Consider the following 19,588-nt stretch of genomic DNA (forward strand, 5'->3'; position numbering starts at 1 on the left):
GATCTTGTTTTCGTCTTTTCTATTGGCTTCCAGAAGACCCATAGACAAATGTGTTGCCTTCCTCTAGCCAGATCCCCTGTAGAATTTCATATACAGCCGGGCGCGGTGGCTCAAGCCTGTAATCCCAGCACTTTGGGAGGCCGAGACGGGCGGATCACGAGGTCAGGAGATTGAGACAATCCTAGCTAACACGGTGAAACCCCGTTTCTACTAAAAATACAAAAAATTAGCTGGGCATAGCGGCAGACGCTTGTAGTCCCAGCTACTTGGGAGGTTGAGGCAGGAGAATGGCGTGAACCCAGGAGGCAGAGCTTGCAGTGAGCCGAGATGGTGCCACTGCACTCCAGCCTGGGGGACAGAGTCAGACTCCGTCTCAAAAAAAAAAGAAAGAAAAGTGCTTAGTATACTAAAACACTTGTCCTCTGCATATACAGAAACTACAGTGCACAGACAGGCTGAGAGGTTAGAAAAAAAAAGAAAGAAAATGGGCAGAACTGACAATTGGAGACAGGCCTGAAACTTGAGATGTGGAGGAGTAGGAAATGGCAAATACATAAGCAATGGCAGTCATCAGAGCCTATGACATGGCACTGACTTCACCAGTCAGTGGAAGGCCATGCTGTTGTATACCCAGAGGCTGCCATAAGCTTGAAGTTACATGACAGAAACTAAGAAGACTAAATCCAAATGTGAAATACATGCACACACACACACACACACACGCTTGCTCACACAAACACATATCGGTTTACCTTCTCCTTTCTAACTAGGAAGGGTCAGTTAGGCACAGCAGTTCAACTCAGCCTTGTGCACCCTTGAGCATTACTTCATTCTTCCAGCCAGCCCTAGTCCATCGAACAACACAATGATTGAGCTCCTCTGTGAGGCAAGCACTATGCTAATTTCTGGTACTACTGTAGGGAGCAAGACGGAAACTGTCACGGCTCTTGCAGAGCTCTCTGCCTAGCAGAAAAGATAGATGTGATGTCAATTACCTGAATCCTCTGGAATGACAGAATCAAGCAGCTTAGTAGAACCAAGCTGGGCAGTGGTCTACTGTGAGGACGGAAGGGGAGTAGACAGCTCCCCTCTGTGGACATTCCCTTAGAGGCCCCTAAGAAGCGTGGTTTGTGTCCTACTTTTTGGTAGTGATTAAACAAATCTGCCTTGCTCTTACAGCCATGAGCGTAGAAAGGCTTTGTCAAGGAGATAAATCCAAGTCACATGCAGCACAGCGCACTCAGAGCATCTTCACCTGTTCCCAAGTCAATCTCTTCATGCCTGGCTCTCCCCTCACTTACGATGGGTGTTCTCCCAGAATCCTCCTTGGTGCCTCTGCGAATAGATTTCAGTGGGCAACCCCACCAGGCCAGAGATGCCCAGACATGTCTGCACAGCAGCAGGGGATACCACTTGTGTTCCTTACTGGGAAGCTACTGAGTCCCTGAGAAAATACAATTTGTCCAGTCCCTGGTTTTTTAGCTATGTTGGACATGCCGGAACGACGCTTAGAAGCAAACCAGTATCCCAGCCATGGGCTTACACAAACGTCACTTACCGAGTGACCCTGTATGCAAAGAAATTGTGTGGTTTGGACTGCTGGGACTAAAATCAAATCCACATTGCATATTTATCATCCCCCAAACAATATTCACACTATAAATCAAGCTCTAGCACTTTGTAGAAATGCTTTCCAGTACAAAGGACCTCATTGTTCTGTTCTTCACTAACAGTGTATTTTCTTAAATACGGAACCAAAGGCAGCAAACCATTCAACTTAATAGGGAAATGCTCTTAATGCAGCAAGTATTTTCCATGCTGCCAAACTCCAATAAAATCAGAAGGAAAATATACTTCCTTCACCCTCAATAAAAAGAATGTGCATAAATTTGAGGGAAAAAAAAGCTGAGGGACCCACTTATAGCCCCTCTCACAATCACAATCGAACTAACTACCTGCTCTTTGTAAAGAATGACTACAAATAAATCTTCTTCTGTCAAAATGAGTAGTATTGTTATTTTAATATTTATATGTGTGTCAAAAGTAGGTACAGCCTTATACAATAAATAAGACTATACCCAAAACACAGTAAAGTCTCTGCCCTAAGGACCTTTACAATCAAAAGTATAAATAAAAGAAGGAAAACTGCAGATGAAGCCCTGAGTAGAAACAGGATTTGGAGGTGGAACGCTTCAATCAGTATGTGGGCTGTCTCAGATTTCAAGAATGTAAAAGGAAAGGCTGTTTCAGAAAGCAGAACAAAACAAACAAAAAAAGAGTATTTTAAAAAGAGAAAGGAGACAATGATAAGCTAGGGAGTGAAGTGTTGTCTCTCCTTCTGGGTTCCATCACTTGGGCTAATGCTCAACAGAGATTCCACAAAGTGACCCAAAGCAAAAAACCTACAGCAGAGGGGCATGGTTTCAAGTGGTGGTTGAGCGTATGGTCTCTGAGATAAGAGTGGGTTAGAATCGTGACTCTTACAGGTCTTGGCTCTTGGCTCCTGTGATTTGGATCAAGGTCCTTAATCATCTCTGTAAACCCCAGCTCCTCATCTGTAAGATGGGGTAACAATTGTATAATACTTAGACCCACAGGGTTTCAAGAAGATTAAATAATGAAGAAAGCACAGTGTGTGACATACAGCAAAAGTTCCAAACAAATCTACCTTTTATTTTTATTTTTACTTTTAGAGACAGGGTCTCAAGGCCAGGTGCAGTGGCTCAAGCCTGTAATCCCAGCACTTTGGGAGGCTGAGACGGGTGGATCACGAGGTCAGGAGATCGAGACCATCCTGATCTACACGGTGAAACCCCGTCTCTACTAAAAAAAAATACAAAAAACTAGCCGGGCAAGATGGCGGGCGCCTGTAGTCCCAGCTACTCGGGAGGCTGAGGCGGGAGAATGGCGTAAACCCGGGAGGCGGAGCTTGCAGTGAGCCGAGATCGCGCCACTGCACTCCAGCCTGGGAGACAGAGCTCGACGCCGTCTCAAAAAAAAAAAAAAAAAGAGAGAGACAGGGTCTCGCTCTGGTGCCCAGGCTGGAGTGCAGTGGCGCAATCATAGCTCACTGCAGCCTTGAACTGCTGGGTTCAAGCAATCCTCCCACCTCAGCTTCCTAAGTTGCTAAAATGACAGGCATTTGCTACCATGCCCAGTTAATGTTTTTTAATTTTTTATAGAGACAGGGTCTCTCAGTGTTGCCCAGGCTGGTCTTGAATTCTCAACCTCAAGTGATCCTCCCAACTCAGCCTCCCAAAGTTCCAGGACTACAGGCATGAGTCACTGGGCCCAGCCTAAATCTATGATTTAAAAAAATAAATCTGTTTGTCCTCATCTTGAAGAAAAAAGGAGGAAGTGTTAGAATGGTGTGGTGAAGAAGGACATGGCATCCAGAAGGCCTTGGTTTTGGTGTTAGCACGGGACAAGTCATCTAACTCCACCCTGGGGTCAATTTCTTCACAGGAAACAAAGATGTTGGACTATAAATTATGTTGAGCTAAACCTAAAGCTCCCTCAAATTCTTAAAATAATTCCATGACTCTGAGTTTAAAACCAGTAAGTTCCTGTATAAATCATATTTCTTGCCAAAATGCCAAGCACCATATGGACTCTCTTGCTCTCTGTAATCTGGACTCAATGATGCCATAAATCAAATTATGTCTCCTAAGACACAGCTGACAAATTTAGACTACAGTGTGGGCGTTTGTCCTGTTCCCTTCTTTCTTATAGTTCAACATAAGTCCCAACAAACCCGGATTCCCTTTGTTTTAAAGGTCACATGACCTTGACACTTTTTCAAGTAAGAAGTGGCATCATGACCTTATACCTTTGGAGAAATGCCTCAAGGCCTGGAATTATGAAAATACATCCAGTCTATTTCATAAAGTTTTCCTAAGTCTGATACTACTGAAATAAAAAGTGTAATGCTTACACTGAACAATAAAAATTACATTGGAAGTACATAAGCAATGACAGTTAAAGGAATCATGGAAATGTATCTTTTCTAGGAAAACATCTAATGATGGGTGATTTCCAAGGCCCAGGGTCATGGTTCTGAGTGGCATACATGCAATTTCAAAATATCTCTTCACTCACATTTCTCATAACCGTCAAGGCAAGACTCCTGCTCTTTTGATAAGAGCTAGATATCATTTCATTTCCTCAGTGTTTCCCAAACATTTTGAAATCCTGTAACAAAAGGTGATATGAAACGGATATATGAGATTTATCTAAAATTCAACTGTGTTTAGCAAAACACTGCCCATGGAATTCTCCTTTGTGTGAGATCATACGTGATATACTGATGAAGCAAGATGGAGGAGGCACAGTAAATTATCGTGAATAATTACTTAAGCTGAAGTATTAATGTCATCCTCATCTCTCTTTCCTCTGGCTATTTGCATCCCTTTTGAACATAGCTCATTTCTATGGAAGGCACACTCTTCTGGTTGAATGTGCTGCTTCTCTGACACAGAAATTAAATTAAAATTTTTAACAGTTAAAACCAGTACACCAACCGATAGAAGACCAACTCTGCTTGTCTCCATTGTGTTTGTAATAATACACGTTGATTTTGTTTAGTTTGCCACTGAAGAATGGTTCCAATTTTTGAAATATAATGCATAAAATAAAAAATAATTCTCATCACACTGTATTTAATCATAGTGACAAGCTGATAGGATGGCATGATATTAGTGAAAGAACATGGGTTTAAGTCAGAAAATCTGGGTTTTCATCCTGATTCCACCACTTAATAGTGTGTGTCTGAGAGTCAGTCAGCACATCTGTAAAATGAGAGAGAGAATATTCACCTCATTCGACCATTATGAGCATTAAATTAACTAATTTATATCAATGGAAGAGCACCATGCAAATGTTAGCTGTGATTCCATAATCTAGTCAATGCCACCTCAAATTTTCTGTGTAAAGAGGTGGAATGACTAAACGGGAGGAGATGATCAATGACTAAAGGGGAGATAGATAGATGATAGATAGATAGATAGATAGATAGATATATAGATAGATAGATAGATAATAAAAAGAAAGAATATATTAATAAGAATTTCTAATACATATATAACAGTTTATTATTACAAACTAAACTTTAAAAGTCACGGGGTCTCCAGACAGACGGTGGAATGGTGGTTGCTAGGGGTTGGGGAAGAGGCAGAATGGGAGAGTTTTCTTGTTTAATGGGTAGAGTTTTCGTTGTACAAGGAAACAGAGTTATGAAGATAGATGGTGGTGATGGTCGCACAATACTATGAGTGTATTTAATACCACTGAACTATACACTCAAAAATGGTTAAGATGGTAAATTCTATGTTATGTATATTTTAATACAATTTATAAATGGAAGAAAAATGTCATGGAGTCTCTGTGTACAGTCACACAATGTGTGGCCTGTGTCAGGGCATCCCTCCAGCCAAGAGGATGAGTGGGAAAATCCAGCCTGCACTCCACTCACAAGAGGCATGTCCCAGCACAGGGCTGTGTCTGCCTAGAGGTAGGGGCACCTTTTTCTAATTTACACAAAGCCCTCCTGTGGACTGTGAGTCTGATCAGAATTCCTGCATTAAATCCTCAGACAATTCTCAAAGGTATTATTGCCCCACTCTTACAAATTAAAAAACCAAGACTCAAATAGCTGAAATGAATTATCCAAGGAATTAAAGCATGAATCAAGGTCTTCTTACACCTAGGCCAATGCATTGCCTATTACATACCAGAAACCTAAGAGCAAAGAAACTCCCAAGTAAGTGCTGAGCAGATTGATTGATATAAACCTGGTCAAGACTTGACAAAAACTCAACCACAGAGGTAAAACTCCATTCTCCTCTTATTTCCATTAACGGATCCTGAGTCCACAGACAGGAGAAGACCTAGAACATAAGTCTGGGACAGACAGCCCAGTTTACATCACATACGACACAAGGACACACAATTCTTTCCATCCAAAATGCTTTCAATGTAAGAAGCAAAACAGATGTACAGCTAAATAAACACAATGAAGTGTTAATAGAAGTCATAATAAAAAGACCACACAACTGTTTTCCCATTTGTATCTATGAACTGATGGAGGATTCAGATAAATGCTGTCAAGATGGGGTGGGGTGAGGCTTCAGACCGGATGGGCCTTGGAAGTTAGGAGGTTGGCCCTGAGGTCTCTTTGTGGTGAATTTGTCAGAGCATACTGGCTGGCATGGGCTGCCAAGGGTGGGACAGGTAGTCACAGCATCTACATCCTGCAGGTAGAGTTGAGCAGAAAAAGCCCAAGGGATCCAAGCTGAAAATTGCATGGAGCAGAGCAAAGCCTGTAAACTGGAGAAATGTGTACCAATGACCCACTCATGGAGGCAAATTATCAGAAGTCCATGGTCAGATAAAGGAATAGCATGTAAGCCAGAGGAGAGTCTGAATAAGCAGCAGAAAATGGTGTGTGTGTTGTGCTCCTAAATACACTGTACTCTTACTGTGAATGAACTAGTTTCATTTAAAGAACCAAGGTCAGAAGGGACAGGAAGACTTAAGCCCTGGAGTTCGGGAAGGCCAAGTAGTGAACAAATGAAATATTTATATGTATAAATCTTTAGACTGGTGCTATGAAAGAGCTCAGTAGCCCTGGAGAGGATGGAGTCTTCAAAAACCAAGGTAAATGGAGCTGAGAAGTAGAAAAATCATAGGAACGTGAACAAAAGGAAAAATCTAGGGCACAGTAGAGTGGCATTTATTCAATCATTTATTCGTTCAACAAACTTCACGGAGTGTTCATTAATGATATATACAGTAATAGTAGTAACAGCAGCTAACACTTACATAGCACATATTCTATGCCACACGTTGTTTTAAGGACTTTTAAACCTTTTAACCCTCACTGCCCTGCGAGCTAGTTACTCCTATTATCCCTGTTTTGTAGATGAGGAAACTGGGGCACAGAGAAGGTAAATATTTTGCTGGCTATCATTCAGCTTATGAGTGCATGAGCAGCATTTGACCCAGGCTCTCTGGATCCAGAGTCTGCTTACATCCTTCACTACGATAATAACCTACTATGTTCTTGCTCTCTGCCAGCCGCCACAGACGTGGGAAGGCCTGGCTTCTGTTCCTAAAGGAATTTGTCACCCAGTGGAAGTTGTGGAATAGCAGTAAATAGAAATGTGGAGGAGAGGGGCCTCTCTCCTCCAAGTTTCAGTTAATCACAATTTTCCTGGGTTGGCCCAGATTTTCTTGCTCTCGTTTGAGTCCCATCCATGGAGAGCTTACCAATTATGGGAACATAACAGTGGCATTAATTAGAGGGAAGAGAACAAATCTGACTTCCCAAACACTCCTCCACTCTTCTAATAATAGATTTGAATAATGCACATATAGTTTGAGTCCTTAGCAGATATCTGGAATTTATTTCTGGTTTGCCTGAAATCTTCTATTAGAATAATAATTTTTAAAAAGCCGAGGACATCCTATAGCTTGACATTAAATAAATGTAAACCTCTACTCAGAAACTATTTAAATTTTGTTTAAAGTGTTCTCTGTGAAAGTTAAATGGGCTTTAAGAAGAAACTCTGAAAATGTGTCTGCCTTAAGGATAATTTATGAGCTGAACACATTCCACAGGTACTGCTAAGAGTGACACATGTGTTCCTGAAAAAGTACAGGAAAGCTCAGTGACATTCACAGTACTTTGTTGAAGAGCCCTGTCTAGTTGCTTCACTGACAGGCACTGTGGTTTCTGGCTTTAGCCTGTCCTGAGAGCCCTGGACAAAACAGCCCTTGAACCCCAAGTGCTGGGCACATGAATGTGATGGACAAGTGTTTGCTGCAGTTTTTAAGTTCTCTTTAGGTCAACATTTCCAGGCATATATTACTACCTAACGAATCACACTAAAACACAAGAATTTAAAGCAACAAATAGAATTTATTTTTGCCCATAAATGTGCAGTGTGGGCAATGCTCCACAAGAACAGGTCATTTCCGCCCCCCTCGGCTTACGTTGGGTCGAATACTTCTCTTTATCTCCACCACGTGGCCTCTCCAGTATGGCAGCGTCAAAGTGGCCAGACTTTTTATATGTCGGCTCAGGGCTTCCGAGGCATGTGTCCCAAGAAAGAGCATGGGGGAAGCTGTACTACCATTAATGATCTAGTCTCAAACATCACGCAGCCTTACTTCTGCCATATTCTATTAATCAAGGTAGTCGGTTTCAACAGAGGTGTCCAGCAACCTCTGTGGCACCAGGGACTGGTTCCATGGAAGACAATTTTTCCATGGGGCGGGGGGCAGAGAGTAATTCTGGAGGGGGTTGGTTTCAGGATGAAGCATACATCCTAGATCCCTCATATGTGCAGTTCACAATAGGGTTCCTGCTCCTATGAGAATCTAATGCCAACGCTGATCTGCCAGGAGGCTGAGCGCGGGTGGTCATGCTCACTCACTCACCACTCACCTCCTACTGTACGGCCTAGTTTGTAACAGGCCAAGGCCCAGGGGCTGGGGACCCCTGAGTTATAAGACCAGGACAGGTTCAAAGGGAGGGGAAAATAGACTCCTCCTTTTGTTGGATGAGAGTGTGACAATGTTCTGGAAAATCACATAAGATGGAAAATATTGCTCCTGCCATTTTTGATACAGTCTACCCTATGAACTCACAGAAGATTTTGTGTCCAATTCCATATCAGGAACTGATATGCTACTACTAAGAATATGTTAGCTTAGCTCATGAAGCTGTGGATCTTGTTTTCGTCTTTTCTATTGGCTTCCAGAAGACCCATAGACAAATGTGTTGCCTTCCTCTAGCCAGATCCCCTGTAGAATTTCATATACAATAACTTACCCTGTGTTCATTTTATTTTCCCACCATTATTTTCCCTTTGCTTCAATTTTCCTCACTTTTAAAATACACTGTTGCTGTATATGTATTCTACCAGCTGCAAAGAAAGTGAGATATGAATTTTAAAATTTCCAAGAATTAGCCGGGTGTGGTGGCACACACCTGCCATCCCAACTGCACTAGAAACCGAGGCAGGAGGATCACTTGAGCCCAGGAGTTCAAGGCTGCAGCGAGCTATGATTGCACCATTGCACTCCAGCTTGGGTGACAGAGTGAGACCCTGTCTCAAAAAAATAAATTAAGTAAAATAAAATACTCCAAGAAACCAGAGAATCCACCCAGTAGAAAATACATCTAGTTAAAAAAAAAAAAAAAAAAAGATAGCAAAAGAGGTTAAACCTCACTAGTAATGATAAAAATGAATATTAAAAGAAGTCAACATTTTTTCTTATCACTTAATTGGGTCCTAGGCTCAGTGCTTAGTCCTTCACTAACACTGTAATTATTAAAATTATTTTCTTTCCGTTAGCCAAGGATGAGGATCAGGAGATGGACAATGAGATCAGTACTTCTGGATGTACCTAGGAGAACTGTAAAACTGCACAATTGCTTCCACAGAATAATTTGGTGACACTTATTAAAGGCCAGAAAATACCATGAACCTCGATCCAGTAAAATCTCTTCTAGGTTCTAGAACAAGGAAATAACCCAGATTCTGGGAAATCTGATTTATGCATCAGGACATTGTCTCATTGTCTAAATGCATTAGGAAGTCATCTTAGTTTATCTTTTTAAAAATTGTTGTAAAATACACACATAGAAAATGTACCATTTAACCGCATGTAAGTGTACAGTTCAGTGGCATTAAGTGTATTCACATTATTATGGGCCATCACCACTATACATGTCCAGAAGTTTTTCATCATCTTTAACATAAGCTCTGTACCCATTAAACAACAACTCCCCGTTCTCTTTTTTTAAAAATTAATTAATTTATTTTGACATAGAGTCTAGCTCTGTCACCCAGGCTGAAGTGCAGTGGCGCAATCTCTGCTCACTGCAACCTCTGCCTCCTGGGTTCAAGCAGTTCACTGCCTCAGCCTCCCAAGTAGCTGGGATTACAGGCACCCACCACCATGCCCAGATAAATTTTTGTATTTTTAGTAGAGACGAGGTCTCACCATCTGAGCTAGGATGGTCTTGAACTCTGGACCTCGTAATCCACCCACCTCGGCCGCCCAAAGTGTTGGGATTACGGGCATGAGCCGCCGCACCTGGCCAAAAGCTCTCCATTCTTATCTCCCTCAACCCCCACCCCTGGTAACCACGATTCTACTTTCTGTTTCTATAAATTCCACTGCTCCAGGTACCTCATGTATGTGGAATCATATGGTATTTGCATTTTTTGTGGCTAGTTCACTTCCCTTAGCATAAGGTCCTCAAGGTTCATCCATGTTATAGCATGTGTCAGAATTTCCTTCCTTTTTAAGTATGACTAATATTCCATTGTATGTGTAGTCCACATTTTGTTTATCATTCACATTTCATTCATCCATGGATGGTTGGGTTAATTACACCTTCTGGCCATTGTGAATACTGCTGCTGTGGACAGGAGCACATAAATATCTGTTCTGAGTCCCTGCTTTCCATTCTTTGGGGTATATATTCAGAAGTGGAATTGCTTTGATTTATTTTATGTCAATGAAATATTGGAAGCCATCATCATGTATAACAAATCAGGGAACTGTTTATTAAATTACATACAGACCCTTCATCTTCTATCTCCTTTGGAAATGAGGACTCTGGAGACCTCCCATGAGCCTTTCCTGGCCGGGCTGCCGCATCCTGCCCTTGCCTCTGTCACAGCACCTGTCCCATCATGTTGTTGTTCGCTTGATTGTTTCCTCAACCAGAGCTCTGTCAGGAGAGTGACTTTGTCTTCCATCTCTGGCCTCAATTCCCCAATTCCTGGCACATAATATGAGCTTGAAAAGTGTTGACTGAGTGAAAAATAAACTAGCTAGAAATAGGGCAGTCAGAAACCACCTCATAGTAAATTTGATTCAGATGTTTATCAGCTGATTGTGGAAACCTTATAAAGGACATAAACCTACACTATGATCTGGGGAAAACAAAATAAAAATCTTAGAAATGATAGGAAAACCTTAGGTGAAAGGTGAATATACCTATAGCACTTAAGGGCACTAAAGTGGGTTGTGTTGTTTTAGTATTTAATGTGCAGAGAGAAAGTGAGGTTCTTGGAGACAGTGAGTCCTCCAGGAGGCCAGGGGAATTTTTCCCACGTGGAAACATTCACACGTACGCATCATCCTTTGCCTTCTATTCCAATGAAAGTACGTAAAAACATACATATCTATATTCTAAGATAACAAATATCTAATATTCTAAAATTCCAGAGCTAGTAAATATTTCTTTTTTTTTTTTGAGACGGAGTCTTGCTCTGTCACCCAGGCTGGAGTACAGTGGCCGGATCTCAGCTCACTGCAAGCTCCGCCTCCCGAGTTTACGCCATTCTCCTGCCTCAGCCTCCCAAGTAGCTGGGACTACAGGCACCTGCCACCTCGCCTGGCTAGGTTTTTGTATTTTTTTTAGTAGAGACGAGGTTTCACCGTGTTAGCCAGGATGGTCTCGATCTCCTGACCTCGTGATCGGCCCGTCTCGGCCTCCCAAAGTGCTGGGATTACAGGCTTGAGCCACCGCGCCCGGCCGCTAGTAAATATTTCATAGCCATACTATATCAAACCCAGTCTTACATTTTAAAGAAATAAATTGATTTTCAGTAATAGATATCAATAAATCCCAAATCTTATTTGATCTAGATTTTCCCCTTTTTTATTAAACACCACATCCTTAGAAGTTGAGTCAGACCTTTATTCAACGTCACTTCCTTCGAGATGACTTCTCTGATCCCCAGCCTGTCCCAGAGCACACCCACCAATGTATTTTTCCTTCCACTGCTTGACTTGCTCTTCGTGTCACTGTCACCTGACATGCCATCATTCAGGCTTTCTTTTATTTTCTGTCCCTCATTTTAGAATGTGTACTTCTTGAGGACAAAAGCTTTGTTTCACTGTATGCCTAGATCAGCTTCAAGAATATACTGGCAATTTTAAAAATATTTATTAAATGAGGCCAGGCATGGTGGCTCACACCTAAAATCTCAGCACTTTGGAAAGCCGAGATGGGAGAATTACTTGAGCCCAGGATTTTAAGGCCAGCCTGGGCAACATAGCGAGAACTTGTCTCTCAAAAAAAAAAAATTAGCCAGGTGTGGTTGCATGTACTTGTGGTCCTAACTACTCAGGAGACTGAGGCCGGTAGACTACTTAAGCCCAGGAGGCAGAGGCTGCAGTGAGCCAAGATCGCACCACTACACCCCAGCCTGGGTAACAGAGTGAGACCCTGTTTCAAAAACAAAAACAAAAAAAACCCAGCAATATATGTTAAATGACTATGCACATAAAATAAAGTTACATTTAAAAATCAATGACTAAATTATACAAGCAACATGAGAAAATGTGTGTATATATGTAAATATATGTGTGTGTACAGCCACACACACACATACACACACAACTATGGTTTGAATGATGGTGTCCCCTCCAAAATTCATGTTAAAACTCAATCACCAATGTGATGCAGATGCTCCTTGACATACAATGGGGTTACGTCCCTATAACCACATTGTGAGTAAAAAGTATCATGTCAGAAAGTACCATAAATAATCATTTAATACCCTGATAAACCCATGGTAAAGTCAAAAAATCATAAGTTGAACTATTGTAAGTCTGGGACTATCTTTTGTATTAAGAGGTGGATCCTTTAAAAGGTGATTAAGTTGACTCATGGATGGGGTCAGGGCCCTTATTTTAAAAAGCTGCAGGCAGTGGGTTTTCTCTCTTCTGCTCTTCTGTCATGTGAGGACACAGAGTTTGGTGCCCCTTGCTCTTCAGCCTTTCACCATGTGAGGAAGGAAGCAGAGCAGACCCTCACCAGAGGCTGACCTGCTGGTGCCCTGACCTTGGACTTCCCAGCCTTCAGAACTGTGAAGAGATAGAAATTTCTGTTCTTCCTAAATTACTCAAAATATTTTGGTATTTTGTTATAGCAGCACAAATGGACTGAGACACACACACATATAAATACACACACACAAAACACACACAACACATAAAAATGATTACATATAAATACACCAAAAGTTAAGAGTAACACAGAAACTATAACATTGGTGGGATTAAGTCTAGCTTTTTTTGAATTCCAAATGTTCTAATGCAGTTGCATTCATTTCATTGTGCTCTCTGTAGCTAGGTAAGGTATTGCTTGGCCAACAAGAATTCTCCTGTTGACACTTGGGTGCATTCACAATGCTCTAGAATCTTTTTCTCAGTATCGCAAGCTCATATAGATGTTTTTTGACAACCTGAGAGTAGATCATTCTCTATAGATACACTCACATTAACCTTGCTTATAAAAGACCACTATATAAACCAAAGTGCAAATTATGTCTTTAAAATAAAAAATTTAACTGCCAAGGGGAAAGGATATTTGTTGGGAGCTCAGTTATAACCTGTTGACTTAGTGATCATGGAATCAGATCAACAGCATTTGGCTTGAAGATGCTGATGTTTAAATAGGAATGTTTGTACTGTATGGGGCCTGATGGCTGCATTACCATGAAAAGGTTATTCCTATCCCCAGACAGATGGCATTTGCTGGACAGGAGAGCTCCTCCTGATCACAGCAGTGACATAATGCCAAGCCTGCCTCCGTGACCTTGCTAACTTCTGTCACTAATCATCTACTTCATTTTCTCATTGACATGATTTTTCTTACTAAATATTAATTCAACAGACTTCATAATAACTTTTTGACTTGCTAATATAGCCAGTTGCATATTGTCCTTCCTGTTTCTGAACCTTAGCAACATTTATATTTGTCATGTTTTTGCATCTGTCTAAACTCATTATGTTTTTATTTTACAAATAATTGCCAGAAACTCAGGAGTACCTTGTTTTCACTATTGTCTACACTGGAATTATAAAAACAATTTCTGAAGTCAGGAAAATAAATAATCTGTATTAGGAAAAGTTCCTTTCTAAATAATATTTTTTAATGTAAATGCTTTGGAACTTGTAACAGAGACCCAGCTTGAATCTACCATGTATTCATCTCAAATTTAATGTATTTGAACATTGCAAAAGGACTGGTGGGGCAGGCTCACCAGGAATCTTTTCAATTATGATCAAACTCTTCCTAGGAAAGAGCTCATCCAAAAAAAAAAGAGTCATTGTCCTCTTGAAGCTTGGAAGAGAGAAGTAAATGAGAGTATAGCATGGGGACTGTCATTCAGACTCTCCTGCAGCCCACACTCATGACAGGTTGTGCCAGAGGAGCCAAAACACTTTCTTCTCTGAAGCCTGCATGGACCTTTAGAGTTTATCAGTGGTGGCTGGGTAATGGTGGCAGCAGCTTTGTGCACATTGTAACCATGGGTAGTAATAGCTTCAAAGTTCAGGTGTCAAGGGCACAGAAGTCATGCCCTCACTGCCAGTCATCAAGTAACTTACATCAAGTATCTCATCATGGACATTGGCAGTTGTGGTTCTGTGGGTGGACACTGGCAATGCAGCTGCACTGGGCATCTGTGGGAACCAGGGCTATTATTATAGCTATCCAGGAGAGGAGATGTTTTTGAGGTTTACATAACACATCCATTTCTTAGAGACTTTCAGACTATTTTGGCAAATTTGAGAGGCCTGAACCTTATTCAGACCAAATGAGAATGGATACACACAAATGTTGCTTTGTAACTGTTGTTATATTCTCCCATATCAACGTAGGAGTGTCCTGGGAAATATAGTTCACATACCTGAAAGTTAAGTTTCAGTTGGATAGAATCATTACACTTATGAAAAATGATTCCTTCCCAGATGACAAAAGACCAAGTAATCACTGTTATTCCTACTAAAATCAAGCTATATCTGGGTTTGAAAAATGTTAACTTTGAAATTTGAACAATTATTTTAAAAATAGAATACAAATTATATCATAAACACTCCTCTCTGCCACCCAAAATAAACAAACATTAATATCTTTTTACATATGCTTCAGATCTTTATCTTACAAGAAGTAAAGGATTAAACTCAAAGATACTGTCCCCTAGAGCCCCTTCTCCACTCCCATTCCCACCCCTCCCCTCTATCCCAAGAGCAAATTATGGATGCCATTTTAAAATCCACAACAAATAATGTAATACGTTATTTATAGACGTGAAAGTAACTACAAAGCAAAAGTATAAAGACAAGGAATAAATATATGCTAAGGTAATTTTTAAAAATAAGAGATGGAAAGAGAATGTTTTACTCCTCTCATAAATGCTATAAATTGTTTAGACCCCTTTTAATTCATATTTAATTCATGAAAAGTAATCAAGGATAATCGAATACTTTAAGAAAAGTATTGCACAGCTATAACCTCACTCTTCCTTTTCAGTTGAGTGAGAAAATGATAGAAGAAAGTTGGGAACTGGGAACCAGAGATAAGATAGTGTTTCTTCCTTTCAGCAATCCTTCCTGTAGAAACTGAAAGAGGAAGACAGGAGAGACCCACAGTTGATCTCTGAGAAGTGAGTAGCTGGAGGCACCAGAATACCAGCCAAGCCTAAAGGATAAAGCAAATCCCTGGATATAGCTTTTGATTCCAAGCTAAGAAGTGCAAGGTAAGCTACAAAAAGCATTCTAATCAGGGCCTAGATGTGTTTGATTACAATAAATCAACATCTGTAAAATTCATGAAAAAACTACCCAATGTTTTCATAGCCTTTATTTGACTTTAGAGCAATTAGAAAGCTTCATTTAAGTACAGTAATCATTAAATGTATTTAAATAAGGTTTTCAATTGCAAAGCAAAAATAATGTACAAATTGGGGATTATACATCAGGAGCCAGATTTCTAATTAAACAAGGAGATTAAACCTATTCATTTATCTCTGTTTTTTTCTGAAATTTATCCAATATTAATATTAAAAGAATAAAAAAATACATTAACTCTCAAGTTCTCAGAGCATGAATGGGGCTTGACCACTGGCCCTAGACTGGGGAGAGAAAATGGAAGTCTCAGCCAGGTGCAATGGCTCACACCTGTAATCCCAGCACTTTGGGAGGCCAAGGCAGGCAGATCACTCGAGGTCAGGAGTTCCAGACCAGCCTGGCCAACAAAGTTGAAACCCCCTGTCTACTAAAAATACAAAATGTAGCCAGGCGTGGTGGTACGCACCTGTAATCCCAGCTACTCAGGAGGCTGAGGCATGAGAATCACTTGAACCCGGGAGGTGGAGGTTGCAGTGAGCCGAGATCCTGCCACTGCCCTTCAGCCTGGGCAACAGAGCAAGACTCGGTCTCAAAAAAAAAAAAAAAAGGAGGTCTTTCAGAAAGCAAATCACAGGAAACAACAAAAAAGAAGAATCCACAAAGTTCTGGAAGATGGAAAGGAGGTGGACCCATGGTAACTGAGTCAAAGAGAGAAGGCTGGAAACTATTACGCTGGAGGAGAGAGGCAAGAAGACAATAAGAGCCAACTCTTTCACGTCATAGAATCCCAGAAAGATAAGATTTGGAGGTGCTAGGAGCCAAGTGAGACTGATAACTAACATCCTCCTTTTTCATCAGTGGAGTACACAAATGGTTAAGACACAGTTGTGGATGCCAGACAACGGGAGATCAAATGTCACCTTTAATCTAGAATCCTACATTGGATACTGGACTAGAAAAACATTTGGGGAAAAAGTAATGAAATTCAAATACAGTTCCATGGATTAGCTAATTGTAATATACTATGAATCACCTGCTTTCTGTCTTTGTTCTGTGGTTATGTAAAAAGTTAACATTAAAGAAAGCTGGGGGAAGAACGTACAGAAATTATCTGTACTATTCTTGCAAATTGTAGGTCTAAAATTATTTCAGAATTAAACTTTTTAAGTTAAACATCTCCTTGATTGCTGATAAAGCCAATATTAGAAAGCATAGCTTATTCTGCCTGAATTGGATAAATTTGCTCACTTCAGATTTGGGCAGATTTACCTAATCATAACTGCAAGCAATACTGCGCCATTTCAAGTCTTACCACAGAATAGAGTCAGCAGGCTCTAAGCCTACACAGGGCCCAGAGCTAAAGAGAGCACATGCTCTGCTTCAGACAGGCGAAACTTCAGTTTAAGATCTTAGGATCTCCTCAAAGAAAGGTGAACAGAAAGGGCTGAGCTATGCCTGCCCAGTTCCTTCCCTGCTCTCCCCAATTAAGTATGTCACTCCTTGTCGCCTGGGGAGGAGTCAAGACAGAGAAGAAAGAATCCAGGAGCATTGTTTTCAACGCAGTGCTCTCAGACTTTTTGGTCTCAAGGACCTTTTACACTATTAAAAATAATTGGCGACCTCAAAGAGCTTTTGTTCATACTAGTTATGTATTTAAATATCTACTATAACACTGACACTTTTTAGTATTTATTTATTTATTTATTTAAATACTATTACTAAAGCCAGTAGATGTTAACATGAATAACATATTTTATGAAAAATAATAATTTTTTCCAAACCAAAAAGTATAATGGGAAGAGTGTCCTTGTTGTTCATTTTTACAAATCTCTGTAATGGCTGCCTTAACAGAAGACAGCTGGATTATCACAGCTGCTTCTTCATTAGATCTGTTGTGATATCACATGTCATGTTGCCTCTGGAAAATTCCCCTGCACACTTACAGGAGAATGAGAGTGAAAAGAGCAAATAATATCTAGTGTTTTTAGAAAAAATATTTTGGCCTTCTATCCCTCAGAGATCCCTGGACCACACTTTGAGAACTACTGTTCTAATAAATGTCTCTCTATGTGCAGAACAGACAAGGTGAATGTTCCCCCAACGGAAGGCAGCACAAAGACTGTAGAAGACAGTGATGAAGGCTAAAAGAAGGGTGCCCCAGAGACAGAGAAGCTTTGAAGAAAATCTGACTATGAAGCAGAGAAACTCTTCCCCCAGTTCCTCTTTCAAGTAGCACTGTCAGGTGACTGTCTCTCTCTCTCTGCTGGCAATTTACTGAGAGGCTAAACCCTGACAATCTCCAGACTCAGGGAAGCCGGCAGAGCTGAGGAACACCCTACTAAAACAGGAAACTGGGAGGAATTTAGCACAAGATTCAATGACATCCCTCATCCCTCTTGCCCTACTCAGCTCCTAACATCCTGGCCTCTTAGTTTGTTACCCATGCCCCAACACACACACCCTAAGTGAGAGGTTGGGTAATCCTTCTCTGAGGAAACAGAACAAGCCAAGAAGGGGAAAAAAAAATAAACCCTATAAATACTGAGGGTTGGGATATCCATCAATGCAACAGCCCCAATCAATTACCCAAAATTAAAGCCCACATCTTGGCAAGCCCCACCTCTGCACACACAGTTCCAATAGCTGCATATGTTGCACTCTTGTGTGCTAATAGACAGTCCAGAATGACTAAACCAGACATTCTCAGAAAGCATCCAATGGGGAAGAAAACAGACAAAATTATAAAAAACAAATGAAAGGACAATGTGGTTTCTTTTTAAAAAAAAGAACATTCATCAACAACAAAGGGCTTCTTGGAAATTAAAAACATAAAAGCAGAAATTTAAAAATTAATTAAAGTTTTGTAAGATAAAGCTGAGAAAGTCTTTCAGAAAGTAGATCAAAGAAAAATGAATAGAAAATAGAAAAAATAATACTTAGAATATCAGAGAATTGATACTGGTTAAACTTGCAACAAATACAACCCCAGAAAGAGTTAACTGGGAAAATTACCAGATAAATAAAAATTAAATCTTCACAGAATTGAGGAGCCTGAGTTTCCAAGTTGAAAGAGTCTATCATGTTTCCAGGAAAATATATAAATATATGAAAAAGCAAAAAAGCACATAGATGTGAAACTCCAGCAAACAAGGGATAAAGAGAAAATCCTAAAGGCTTCAAGAACACAGAAACAATAGAGATGCAGAATGGCATCAGACCTGAGAATAATAACTCTAAGAATTACATGATAATGGAGAAATGAAATGCCTTCAAAATGCTGAAGAAAAATGCTATCCACCTAGAATCCTAAACTCAAATCATCATTCAAGGATGAGGATAGATTAAAGACATATGCACAAAGGCAATGTCTAAAAAGATTACTTCCCAGGAAAGCCTTGTTTCAAGATGCTCCTAGAAGGTGTAATCCATTGAAAGAAAAGAGTCAACCAAAGAAAGAAAACATGGAATCCAAGACAGAAGCTGTGGCTGTCAGTCTTCAAGACGGCCCTAAATGAGCCCCTCCTCCTGGGATTCACAGCCTTGTACAGTCCCCTCTGGTATCGGACAGGGTCTATGTGGACAACAGAAGATAGCAGAAGTAACAAGCTATTCCTTCTAGTATTGGGTTCCGTCTTTCTCCCTTCCACTCTTTCTCTCTCTCCAGCCACTAACTCTGGGGGAAGCCGGTGGCCATGATGTGAGCAGTGCTATAGAGATGTCCGTTTGGTGAGAACTGAGTCCTCCTGCCCAAAGCTTCTAATCTGAGCTTAGAAACTGATTCTCCAGGCCGGGCGCGGTGGCTCAAGCCTGTAATCCCAGCACTTTGGGAGGCCGAGACGGGAGGATCACGAGGTCAGGAGTTCGAGACCATCCTGGCTAACACGGTGAAACCCTGTCTCTACTAAAAAATACAAAAAGCTAGCCG

The sequence above is a fragment of the Colobus angolensis genome, unplaced genomic scaffold (genome assembly GCF_000951035.1).
Source record: "Colobus angolensis palliatus isolate OR3802 unplaced genomic scaffold, Cang.pa_1.0 Scaffold235, whole genome shotgun sequence".
Lineage (NCBI taxonomy): Eukaryota > Metazoa > Chordata > Mammalia > Primates > Cercopithecidae > Colobus > Colobus angolensis.